General features: G+C 39.7%; 1 long non-coding RNA gene across 1 annotated transcript; it reads right to left on the reverse strand.

Moving 5' to 3' along the window:
- Positions 1 to 12,882: 12,882 nt before the first annotated feature.
- Positions 12,883 to 13,443, reverse strand: LOC140933346 (uncharacterized). The gene is made up of 3 exons (XR_012165041.1): positions 13,388 to 13,443; positions 13,178 to 13,236; positions 12,883 to 12,997 (listed from the first exon to the last, which is right to left on the reverse strand). It is a non-coding gene; the product is annotated as an uncharacterized lncRNA (long non-coding RNA).
- Positions 13,444 to 13,842: the final 399 nt, after the last annotated feature.

Below are 13,842 nucleotides of genomic sequence, written 5' to 3' on the forward strand. Positions count from 1 at the left end.
CATCTTTCCGGTTTCCCTAATTTTTCCACATTCATATAGAACGCCATTATGCTTCCATGGACCAACGCATCCCACGGAAACGACCTTAGGCGTCTTGTTTTTGTATAGTAAAACGTCAGTCCAGAACAGTTTTGTCCAGTGTCCTATAGTTTTTGTGTGTGACCTGTGACCTGACCTGTGACCTGTGGCCTATAATCTGACCTGTGACCTGCACTTTAGCCCCGCCGATTTCCACCTTGATCGAAAAAAAAATATATATTTTCCCACGCATATCGCGGGTCGATCGTCACGTTCCTTGCATGGCGTTACAACTCACGTGAAACCACAGGTAGCCCAAGCTCGAAATATTAGCATCGGCGACAAACGGCATTGTTGCGTAACATTCGAAATATAAGGATTTGTATGGGAAAAAAACCTATCGTTTCTGTAACCTACGAAAATGAAAGGATTTTAATAAAAAACAGCTTACCTTACTTAAAATGTGTGTTACGTGGTCCGCGGGCCGATTTATGGTCGTTTTATGGGTTTTTATGTAAACCGTTTTCTCTCCCGTGGACCACACAGGAGAGACGTAACACACATTTTAAGTAAGGTAAGCTGTTTTTTTATTGAAATACTTTCATTTTCGTAGGTTACAGAAACGATAGGTTTTTTCCCAGACAAATCCTTATATTTCGAATGTTACGCAACAATGCCGGTGTTCGCCGATGCTCATTTTTCGAGCTTGGGCTACCTGTGGTGAAACCGCCTGCTTTCAAACAACTGAACTGAAGAATCCGTGAAAATCTTAGCCAGGGAATAAATAATGGAATTGATATAAGTTATAATTATTAGTGAGCGAGGATGCGATGATAGTTCCAGCTACTTGTATTTACAGCATTTGAAAAACTCATGAGACACAAGACTAAACATCATTACTTCCGGCTGCTTCCGGTTTTGCAAATTGGGCGTCGGCAAAGTAATAAATAGACTCATTCTATCTTGAACACCATTAACAACGGTTCCGTACAAAATTATTTAGTTATTTTGTTTCAATCACGAATTTCGTTTTGAGGAGATTCTTGGTCTTTCCATGAAGTGTTTTGTGATAAACAGGAAAATTGGTTTGGAAGAGGTTGAGAAGAATGAGGGATGAGGACAGGAGATAAGAAAACCTCAGTCACTCCATCGAGGGGCTTTAAAACTCTGCGCAAATGCCCCTCCCTAGGGACAATTCCAGATTTTAGTTTCCTTGAAAAAGCTTAAAATCGCTAGTCCATGCATGGATAACTCAAGAGAGTCCTAATTCTAAATAAAGAGAAGAGCAAAGAAAATTCAGTAAGCGACCAGAGTGTTTATCCGATATCGCGAACAATAGATCGTTTTCACTGTCACGCAACAAGAAAATAAATTGGAAACCGTCCAGTGGAAGAAGCCAAGAAAATGAAATGTTATAACAGGCTAATTTTTAAACGATTTGTCCAAGTTTCAGGTCTTTCTGGCCTACGGTTTCTGAGTTATTTGCCGAAACGTCTCATACACCTTTGTAGAGCTTTGTATGGAGACGCCATATTGGTGCACCGTTTTGGTACACCAATATGGCCGCCGGAAAACAACAAAAACGTCTGAAGTTCACTTTTTCTATAAAAACTCTTTCTTTTCACTCGAGAACTAGCATACGTGTGCATAAACATATCTTCTAATACTTGAAATGCGTATACTGCAGAAAATTAAAAGGAGAGACTTTTTTTCAACGAGACAGCATTCCTATTCTGGTGTTCACGCACTGTGAAAACTGCTGTATTTTCGAAATGAAACACGCTACGGGAATGGGAACTTGTTCCGAGATTTAATTTTTGTTCATCTTCAACCTAGTGTAAATAAGAATTCGTAAAACCTCCCTATTCTGACTTTACAATTTGATGACGTCACTGTGAAAACCGTTTATAAGGGTGTTCTTTCACGGAGTGACTGAAGATGTGTCTGCAGTTTAATGTAAAATCATTCACTGTGCTCACGGACCTTTCGACAACATAAGTGTACCGATTGATGTAATATCAATGGTAAAAAACGAACGCTTTTTACTGTAGGACGATGACGTCATCATACAAAAGGCGTCTCATTTTCTAACCGTCAAAACCTAATTTTCTCTGCTCGTAAACTCAAAATGCCTTTGAAGAAAAGTATTGGTAATGTGCTTGTTATATTAGTAAGACGTCCAACAAGCTGCGGTGCCCATCGTACATTATCTTGTCTGAGCTCCCTTGAAAAATTACACTTGATCAGAAGCCTTCAAGTTCTTCCTCCGCCTCGACAACTTCATGATCTATTTTTACTAATGGGTAGTTCAGTCTGGAACTATCCTATGGCTTTTCCTTTCGGGTCTTCAGGAGTGTCTCTATCAGGAGCGTAGCCAGGATTTTCCAGGTGTGCGCCCAATTCTGAAAACTTACCCTAACTTCTTACTCAGTTCTCTTCTAATTGTCCACATTACATTTGCTAATTCTGTTAACTAGGTGAGATTATGCGTGGATGAAATGGCACTTGCAATCTGTGAGAGAATTAGGTTAGACACTTGGCCCTCAAGGACGGCTCTCACGTTTTGCTGACACTTTCTACCTTTGAAGGGAAAAGTGAAGCTTTGCCTTTCCCCACTTCGTGTAAACAATGTCGTTCGGCTGTTCAAACTACTTTTAGAAAACAACTAACTACCCAACTTTAATTTTTAATGAAGGTATACGGGTAGGAATCCAAATTTTTTTCAAACGTTCTTCAAAATGTACGCCATGCAAATTAGCCTGCAGTGCAGGCGTATTTTGGGTGGGCGAAACCTTGTTCGTGTTCGTAATATTGTTGTAGCCGCCATCTTTGATTTTATGACAGTGAAAATAGTAACCCTTACGGTAAAATTGCGCGCTCAAAGAAAACGCCTGCACTGCAGGCTACATGATGCAAATGGAATATTCCACTGATTTTAACACGAAGATTTGAAGCAATGTCTAGTGAGTACGGGGGGTAATGCTCCATCGTAAAAAATTGAAATCGAAAAGAAAAATTTTGTATAATGGGAGTACACATTTTAGGCAATTTTATCGAGTTGTAAAAAATCACAAATTTGTCTCTTCTTGAATGTGTTATACTCTCACCGAGTTTGAGTGTTTTCAGTCTTTCCCATATGCCCGTCGGAGATCGGAAGTTACCGTAAATGATCCATGTTAAAAGTGCGGCGCTTATTAGGGAGGGGCGCTTATTTCAACTGCGGGTAAAACACAAAGAGGAATATAGAGAGAACTCAGAGTTCGGCGAGAAAAAGGACAAATATGCACACCTGGAACTGTTTTATGAACCTGGTTTCGAAAGTTCCCGTACATTAAAACTTTAGAACTCACGATTGGGTCGTGGTCTTGTTTGTCAAGCGATCAAGCGATATAGTTTTGATGTCTTTTTGTATCAAACGCCGTAACAAGTCTAACAAAGGTGGGACGTTTATTTGTAAATCAAATTAGTGCTGCGGCGCTTATTCCAGTAGCGGCGCTTAATCGATCATTAACGGTAACTGCACATTTGCTTGGAAAAAAAGGAAAAAATTAAAGATTTATTTTGTCACTCGGGAAGTTAACCTTGATTTCATAGATCCGTTCGTGTCAAGCAGGTAACATAGTGCTTTCGTCAAGGGACATTTTTGCTCTATTTTCGCTTGGCTCGGTGCCTTAGTGATATATGCTTCTTTGGTCTTTATGAGAGCACGGCTGAAGTCATCGTAGCTTTTCTTTTAAATATATAGAAAAACAATCGTCGCTTATCTATTTTTAGAGCACTGTCCAGTCAATTAAGTTTTTTTTTTAGTCAGGGAGAAGATCGTTTTTTGTTAACCTTCATGAATTTTTTTTAAGCATGTACGGGCCTGAGGAAGTGTTAACTGAAAAGAAGCTACGATCCTAACTTTCTACCTTTGAGTCTTTTCCCTAGCCATAAGTTTTTCCCTCAAGGAATTTTTCTTTGTTTCACATAATGATTGGTCTTGCGTGCTTATCGATTTTTGAGAGCCTAGTCCTGTGCCGTATTTTGATGTGATCTACTTCATGTCGCTTTCCCCCGATCTAACAGCTCCTTACTGAACAAAAACGGTTTTAATTGTGTCTATTCAGAGAACTAGCCAATATTAATAGCCAATACTAGCCGATAAACACGATGTTCCTGATTCCTTCTAGTCCCCTCCCTGTCTTAGGTGCTTTCATGTGCATTAGTTAAATTTTCTTTTCATAAGCCCACTATGCTTATAATCGCGCATTCTGACGTCATTTATCCTTAAAAAATAAGTTTATAGAAGAAAGAGTGAATTAGAGGTATCATGAGGCGTTTGTGATTTTATGAACTATTTGACGCGGTCCTTTTCTTACGGCTTATGTCCGTTGGTGAAATTGCTACTTGGGTTTTCTTGGATGGGAAAGGGTGGGCTGTTTCTAAACGTGGCGTTGTTTGTGGGACCTCAGTATTCAGAACAGAATCAGTCGATGGCAAACAACGAAAAGACTTTTATGTGGTAAGTTACAATGATGAACCTTGACTTGAGATGGTCATATTTTTGTACGTACCTTCAGTGTTGGTCTGAAAATTTTTTCTTATGGATGGGGCTGGGGGGAGATCAGAACATGTACCACGTGTTGTTTACGAGACATTAAAGTAATGGAAACTGCTAAACAGTCTTCTATATACAAATCAAAATAGTTGTAAATGCTTAAGGGAGGCACTAACGATACAATGATTAGAAGGGCAATATTTGGAAAGGTGCATGGTCATGGAGTTAAGGAGATTTGGCTAATCAGCTAATTTCCCGCCAAACATACTGGCGTGGCTAGTGGCGCCAAGATTGTGTTGGCTCGCCCCGGGCTGGCTCGACTTTTGGGATACGTTTATGGAGTTATAATCAATGAGTTCATGATCTATACAGCCTGCTCGCCCCAAAGTGACTGCATTTCGTTTTTCAGAGACCAATCAGTTACTTTTTGATTTGGATTTATGTCCGTGATGTAATATTGGTGGTGAGGTCAGTCTACAAGCAGAGTCGTGAAAAACACGGACCCTTTAGCCTTTACGTTCGAAACATTTCTGGCTATCGGGAAAAAAGAAGGAGCTTAAATACCAAAATAAAATTTCATTTCAAATTTCACTTTGTGACCGTTCGAAAATTATTGTGAATCAGACCGAATGAAAGTTCACTCAAAGAGCGTGGCGGGGGGGCAATTCTTAACAGTTCTAGTTTGCTAAAAAATTAAAAGTTACCAGAAAGTACTGGGCGAACAGAATAAACGCAAGAAGGAGAAAGAACATAAAAAACAACTTTCTGTTCAAAGTCGGGTGAAACGTTAAATAGCGAAGACTGAACTGGATTACGTGTAAGGTTGTTCATTTCACTTCTGTTCCACCGTGCAGTTCCTTTTCCTCCTAAAAATAGCTTCGTCTCCCACCGATCATTCCATGTCATATTTTTTGGACTTTTATTCAGTAATGACGGTATGATCACGTAATTTGACTTGATGAGTTTTTTAATTTCATTTCATGTACTAGTTTTATATCTTACTCCGGAAAGATCTGTCAAATGTACATAGAAGCAAAGGTAGGTTCCTGTTAACGCGTGTAATATCGAATACCATATAATTTGCGTAAAGCCGCAGTACACGGTTTGTTTTTCTAGCCTTTTGATAAAAATTGACGTTATCTTTGCCTAAGAGCCTAAGAAAATATGTAATTTTTAGCTCTATACAGCGAAATACTACAGAGAAAATTGTAACTGCGTACACAAGCAGCTCCCGATTGGTCTGTCGGTCTGGCAAATCGAAGAGCGAACTAAGGCCCGTTTCAAACGTCGTGCTACTGCCGTGCCGAACCCAATTGATCTAATTAAATTCGACTTTAGCATACCACTGCCGTGTAGCATGGCAAGCCTTGCCGTGCTACACGGCAGTAGCTCGACTTGGTTTCAAACGTCGTGCTACCGCCGTGCCGAACTCAATTCATAAATTATAAATGCTTAGAATACATTTAAAAGTTTGCTAAACCGTTTCTTTATTTTGTGTTTTGTTTACGAAAACAGCCGTTCTATTCGACTGAATTAAATTCGATGTCTGAAATCAAGTCGTGCTAGTGTCGTGCTACAGTCGATCCAGCTTAGCGCGGCAATAGCACGACGTTTGAAACAGGCCTTAAAAAATCACAGGCGGCCCAGACGTAGTATGTGTCACTGAATGAATATATTAATATTCATATGGACAAATTAATTCGATGAGTCGTCGAAACTCCCATGGACTAAAATAGTGCGATCGCCTTTTGTTTTCTGGTCAAAACTAACGCAGCGAACCTTCGGTCAGTCGATTGACCTAGAAGCAATAGTACCATCCCTCCCATAGCAAGTGCTGCATTGTTGCGCGAACGTGGTCGCTAAGCTTGAACATTCACGTCGCGTATTAAACCTGGTCGTTTGCGGTCATATCGAAGCGTGAAGGTCAACAGTGGTTGTTGATGAGCGAGCAATTATTGTGCAGTTGCGATGGGTTTTGTGGAGCAAGCGAGCCAGAAGCAGGAGCACACGTTACCTGCAGATTAGCCGATGGTTATTTGGAGCGGATTCGTCGATTATTCTCGAATTTATAGTGCTTCGTGTGAAGGCGCGTGGAGATGGTCTGTTTGTTTTGTAGCCAGCCTTTAATTCTTCTTTAGTGGATAGTACCTACAATTGCAAAACTCAACAAAATGCCACTTAAACCGGCCAGGAAAGACAAGGATACGTTCAGTTGAAGGTATCTAAGCTTTGTTTTGTTATATTTTGACTTTAAGACTATTTTAGTCCATGGGAGTTTCGACGACTCATCGCATTAATTTGTCCATGTGAATATTAATATATTCATTCTGTGACACATACTACGTCTGGGCCGCCTGTGAAAAAATGAGCTACACTGTGAGTAACAAAATTTATATTTTTCATTTTAGCGCATATTTCAAGCTTTTCGCAAGGTCAGAAGCAAAAGATCGCCTTTTTACATTACAAGTGAGGCCCTTTTGCGATAGATAGGCTTTAAGAGGCTCGATCAATGTTTTAGAATTTTCTTTTCAAATATTCACCGAATTCTGTTTGGGCCAAGGGCCTGAACCATTGCGCATTCATGCAACTAAGATTCTGCTCCATTACCTTTGCCCAATTATTTTATTCAACAATCTAACTTGTCTATAAACAAACTCTGTTTAGTTAAAATGGCTTAGTCTAAATCGATGTGGCATGGGTGATATTGACCTTCCAATATCTACCAAGTTCGTGTACCTTTTAAATACTGGAAAAGTGCCGTGAGAAGTTATAGCCATTCTTAGCGCAGGCTTAACCATTTTCAGATAATAGTAGGTAAATTAAAGGAGGAAGGATTGTTCTTTGAAACTGTATGAGTCACGATTAAGTTATTTTCATGATAAGGCTACAATTAATTATTGTAAACCTCTTTCAGTTCACCAACATGGCGGCCCCTCGAGGCCTCGTCAAAACTGTCATTCCTGTATCTTTGAAACCAAAGAGAAATCGAACCTTAGAATATGCATTCAGTATTTAGGACACCATTCTAAGACTACATGCATGCCGCGTGTGAAAAACTCACATCTGACGAAGGCAAGCGAAGAATATTCTTAATTTGCGAGCTAAGCAAGTAAGTAAGAGGACAATCATAAGATCAAAACAGGAAAAAAACCCGTGTGGACAAAATCCAGACTAACCTTGACCTACTTAATGAAAAAAACCGAAACTTAAAAGACAAGACAAATCTTAAAAATAACTTTCAAAGCACTTTAAAACAATATAGTACTGACAAAATAACTGGTAGAGTTTTACCCAAAATATTCACATCGACCTCAAATAATTATTGTAAATGGAAATATAAGCCACGAGTTGTTCAGTACCCTGCGAGCAGAGTCTCCTTTGATCTTCCTAGTCTTACTAGGAAGATCGAAGGACACTCTGCTCGCAGGGCAGTTGTTCAGTTAATTAGCTAACAAAACAATAGATGGTATGTTTTCGAAGGCCATTGAAAATAGAGGTTTCTGAGACCTTCGTAGCTCGCTTGACAGGGATTATTATTCTTCAGAGATGGATCACAATAAGTTCTCTTTAGCATTTGACCTTGTTAATAATGTTTGTATCAGGGAGTTCTAGTTTTGAAGACGAAAACGTACTTGTAAAGGAAAAGATGCAACCGGATATTATTGTAATTACAGCTTAAAATATAGATTTAGCCAGGGCTAAAAGCGAAGCTCTTGTTAATAAAACTTGTAAACAAAAAAAATTAAATCGTCTAATGCTAAACGGGGAGGCCAATGGAAATGGCATCAATAGATCTAATTAGCAAAAAAACAAATTGCACGTGCAGCACACTTTTTTTTCTAATTAGCAAAACAACAAAATTTGCACGTGCAGCACGCTTTTCGTCCTTCTTTGCCGTTGTTTTGCACAACTACAACGCTGTTTTGTAGGACTAAACGTCAAACTTCCTAGTTGCACATTATTTTTATGGAGGAATTCTTACCCAATATTTTGTCTCCTGTGTTGATGTTCGCTTTTATTTTTCACTGCCGCTCAGTTTCACCTTGCTGGCCACTAGCATTTCTCATTGTCTCACAGCCGCTTTGAATTTTCATGTTTTTCTTCCTACAAAATTCTTCTCTTTTGTTCTCAGAAACTAGCTCTAGTTCAGTTTCTCTGTTATCCGCGTGAGTGTAAACATCAAAAATAACGTTGAAAAAGACACGACTTTGTTGTTGTTTTTTCTTTCTAAAAGTCCGGGCGGCCATGCGATTTCTTTCCAAATAAAACCTTGAGTTGCATTTGGGTTGCCATACCTGTTAATTGAATTATTTTACATTGGTATGTCTGTGGTGCGGACGGACGGTCGGGCGGGCGGTCGGTGTACGGTCACGTGATTACCAAATTTTCTCGGATGGGTAGTTTACCACATTTTTTTACCCATGGTGCTCCGCAGCGCGCTTCGCGCGCGAGAGCTCCGCTAATATTTAATGTAACCAATTCCCATGGGGCGTTAAATATAGACCTATTTGATTCAGCCTTCCAACCGTGCATTCTCAATTGAATCTCATATTCACGTGTGACGACCTTTTTACCACCTTACCACAAAGAAATGTAGAATACACCCGGTCAGTGACAACCGTGCCTCATAAACACGTACCCTATTATGGTGGCCCGTTCCTATTTATATGCGTGTTGGTTATGTTTTTGATTCGCGTTTTTCAGAATAAAAGATTCAACCGATTTCTACGATTTTTTGCATCCTCAATAAATAACAATGAAACTTTAAGAAAATGTTATTTATTTTCTTATAGGTATAAAAACGTTTGAGATATCGGCATATATTTAAAACCTCATTTTAACGAAAATGAAAATAACTTCGAAATCACACGACAGATTTTTCCCTAATTTCAGCAAATAAGCCTCAGAGCTCTCTAGTTTTATGTCTGCAAGTTTGAAGGCAATCGTGACCGTAGAAATCGCTCCACAAAATGTTGGTCAAATTTAATGCTAAAACGATAGGCTAACACATTTGTGAACCTAAACGCACAAATAGCGGAAGAGAGCTGACAAACTACCTCTTAACTGAAACGTTGTTCTTACCTAAAGCATTGTTGGAAAAAAATGAGTAATCGGACAACTACGGCGAACACAGTTAGCGCTTTAATACAACCAACTTTCTGCTACATGGGCGTTGAAATTAAATATATTATATTTATCCAACTTACTCTGCATTTGTCCGTTCATTTTCGACAAAAATATTAAGAAAACAAAACACAGCATCTGCAGAAACCGCTTGGCAGTTCAGTTCCATTGTTATTTATTAAGGATGCAAAAAATCGTAGAAATCGGTTGAATCTTTCATTCTGAAAAACGCGAATCAAAAACATAACCAACACGCATATAAATAGGAACGGCCACCTTTGTTTATTGGCATATTAGGCTTTTTTCTTCCTTGTATTTTTTTCTTCTTTCTTCCTAGTAATTCGCTCTGAAAACATGTCCCGCCATAATCGCAGGCATGCCAAATTGTATAAAATTTTTAGAAAAGCAATAAATAAACTGCTTGTAAGGTGAGTGTTTAAAAAACTAATTAAACGGATTTTTTAAATTAAGGTGGCTCAACCCAGTAATTTTGTAGGCTTTCCTTCCATCTTTTAACTTCCTTACCTAAACAGCTTGGTCTTTATTGTAAATCCATTATAACACATGGATTACACGTAAACTGAACTATATTATATTTGATTATTTTGCGATCGAAAAGAATATCAGTCAGTTGACACAACGACACGTCACAATCGTTTGTTTTTCTCCCAAATTGCTCTACGCTACGTTTACTTTAGGTGATTGCTTTCTGTTCTGCGAAGTTTCAACCAAAATTCGTAAATAGATTTCCTTTAAAAAATTTGAGAACTGCAAATTGACCAGTATACTATAAGGTCCCTAAATTTCATGTCGATTGAAAACTTTTAAAGGTGTCTAACGTTCGCTCAAAATTGAGTAAATAAAGAAGCCATGTCGTAATAGTTTTGGATAATTTTGTGCTCTGGGATTTCTCACGGTTTCCAGCTTAACACAACATGGAATTCGCATTCAGCACTTCTCTGCAAAAAGTGTTCTCAGGATTATAGAAACATCACAATGCAATTTGCATGGCTAATTATAATTAATTTTTATTTGGCTTTCTTGTTCTTGCTTTTACGCATGACAATGTTTTTGCAATTGGGTGTATATCTGGTAGCGTCCGCAATGATGTCATCAACAAGCAACACACTTCTCCGTTGTTTTTGCGGCCATTTTGGCTATCAATTTCGACGGTAAAAGTATTTCAAAGAGAGTACTGAAACAGTCTGTACCATTAGCTTGAAGTAAGAGCAAAAATCGAGATAAAAGAAGCCCTGGAGATATGGCTGAACTGGGTGGGGGTCACCGAGTTTCCCGAGGTATCTCTTTAGTAATGTCATTGTAATTGTGTTTTTCAGCTGAAAATTGCCCAGCAACGGTTGCTACAACTACATCAAAGAGGAATTATGCGCTGATCTTAATAATTATAATGATCTTGGGATCTACCAGCACGGGCATAATATTGTGGCTACGCAAAAGAAAAGGTGAGAAAAAAATTCCGCAGAAGTTAGAATTAGCTCTTACTCGGACCGATTTTCTTAAGCCTCAAATAAAAAAATAGTGCAGTGGAAAATCTAAATGAAAAGAAAGAATTTTCCAAACGATTGAATTATAACATAACCTGCAGGGCAGGCAATATTTTTCACGAACGCTTGTTTAAAATTCGCCGTTTTGGAAGCAAAAGAGCAAGACGAGGGGGGGGGGGAGGGAGGGAAGGGGTACAGGAGAGGAGAGGGTTAGGAAAGGAAAAAAAACCTACCTGTGAAGGTATCGAACACCTTCTAAATAGTTGCTCTTGTTTTGCTTTCATTTTCTTGAAATGTTTACACAGCCAATGAAAATCGAGGTTGTTTCTGCTGGAAGCAAGAAATTGACATTAACATGAGCCTGTAATTTTTTAAAAGCTGGTGATGCGCGAGTAAAGGTATCTCAAAAACTAGTCCTATTATTAGCTGCAGGATTTGCAAATTTTATCGGGACCGTCACTGGTAAGCAATTTTACACCTAGTCGCAAAATCTGTTCAAACCGTCTTGCAGACTTTTGTTGTCAAGAAGTTTGTTGCAGGATGCAGAGGTTTATTCGGATCGCGTATGTAACCCCCTGTGGTGGCAAAATTGTCAGTTCATTTTTTTGGAGAATGTCAAAGCCACCAGAAAAGGTGGTACATTATCAAAGGTACTTAATATTTGCGACTCCAGAGAAAGCGCGTTCGCATGGGAAAAAAGCGAAGCAAATTAGCCAGAGCAGGAGCCGTAATCGGGCTGAGTAAACTCCCCGTGTAGAACGACCGGAGAAAATGTGGCTTTAATTGGCAGGCAGCAATCAATGTGCTCAGTACTAACCGCATACAATGGTTTGGCTCGGTTTGCTTATGAGTAAAATACATCTGTCTCCAAGGGTGTTTCAACCGCCGGCCCTTTTGAGAAAATTGACAGAAATTACGTCATTTGTATCCTCATTAACCTGCGTAGCAAGCGTTTCCGCGCGAGTTCGTCGAGAAAGTTGGGACGAAAGCAAGAAAAGGGAATGACTGGGGAGGAGTCCCCCTTCCATTTTTTTTTTTTTTTTTTGCTCCCGCTCTAACTTTCGCGCAATAGGGACTTAAAGATCTGGGACGCAACGACTTCTAGAGCGCGGTGGCTGATAAAGGACTGGAACTAGAACGCTGTCGTTTTGGGCGCGAAAAGTAAAGTTAAGATATCCGTCGCGATGTAAGACGACGCGGCTGCAAACCGCTCTTTATCAGTGTGATTCTTCGGCAATTCTTTCGCAGAAATAGCCATGGAATCATTTAAGAAAGTCCAAGAAATGCTTTGTTTGTGCTTTGTTCGATAGCATCACCTCCACTTCTTCGTTGACACTTCGGTTTGTCATCGCTTTCATCCGCTGATGAACCTCTTTTCTTCGTTTCTGACAGCTTCTCCATCGCTTTTAGTCTAACATCTTCCGCTTTAGCCCGATCGTATTGACGTTTTTTGCTAGCTGTTCCTTGTGTTTCCTGTAATTCCGCTTCGCCACTTTCCTCCAACGCGATTATCATATCCAATAGGTTTTCTAGTTCCGTTGGCTCATCGGGAGTTATCCCAGTTGCTTTTTCTTCCGCTAGAAGTTTCTTCTTATGCTTGTAAACAAGGATTCCCACGTGGTCTCGGACTGATCGCTTATCTGGCTTATCAACCCTGAATTTCGGCACAGTGCATTTGTTCAAGGTGTCTGCATTTTTTTCTCACATACTGCTTCTTTGTGTCGACCCTTTCTTAGTTGTGTAGGGATTTACATTGACGACTTCTCTGCATAGAATGGCTTCATGATCATGTGTCCAAAACATTACTGAACTAAAGGGAAGCATAAAAACACACGCAGTTTAATAAAATTAAATTAAATAATACAGGCTTAAAATTGGCTTTTAGCGGCAGATGAACGCAATAAATCGAGAATTGCAACGGTACAAGAGACGAGAAGAGTATGCAGAAGACTCCTGCATTCACTATTTGCAGTTTAAGCTCGTGACTTACTTGCAAGCCTTGCTCGAAGTCGAAGTCGAAGGCGCTGCCATTTTATAAGCTTCGTACACCTGAAAGAAATTTTAAATTAATCAAAATCCTTCCATCTCTGCCATCTAAAATGTCGCCAGAAATTACGTCCAATGATCCTAGAAGGCTGATTTTACATGTTTAGAGGAATATATCATCATTTAATTTAAGCACAGGAACAAATATATTCACGTTTTGTACAGAACGTCAAACTCGCAAAACCCACGTTCTCGACGCGACGTGGTGACCAGGACGACGGCTTGAGCATGCGCAACATGTCTCCTCTTTGAAAATTTACTTCCTGTCGCGTCTTACAGCCGTCGCGTCTCGGATCTTAGTCTCTAATAACTCGACTGGAAACGCTTGCTACGCAGGCTATATCCTCATTTGCTCGTGATCAGGATATGGAAATTACTGAATGAACGAAGCAAGACAGGGCCACCATTATAATTAGCCTGCAACGCAGGTGTATTTGGCTGGGAAAGTTGTTCTGCCTCCATGTTGGATGCCGAAGCCAAGAGAGGGTTGTGGAGAGCCAAAAATGATTCCAAGGGAGAGGACGACGAGTTTAAAATAGAGAAAGGGGTTAGGGAGAAGAGGGGAAAATACACCTCCACACAGCCATTGTTCGGCTGACGAGCCCCAAA

The sequence above is a fragment of the Porites lutea genome, chromosome 4 (assembly GCF_958299795.1).
Source record: "Porites lutea chromosome 4, jaPorLute2.1, whole genome shotgun sequence".
Lineage (NCBI taxonomy): Eukaryota > Metazoa > Cnidaria > Anthozoa > Scleractinia > Poritidae > Porites > Porites lutea.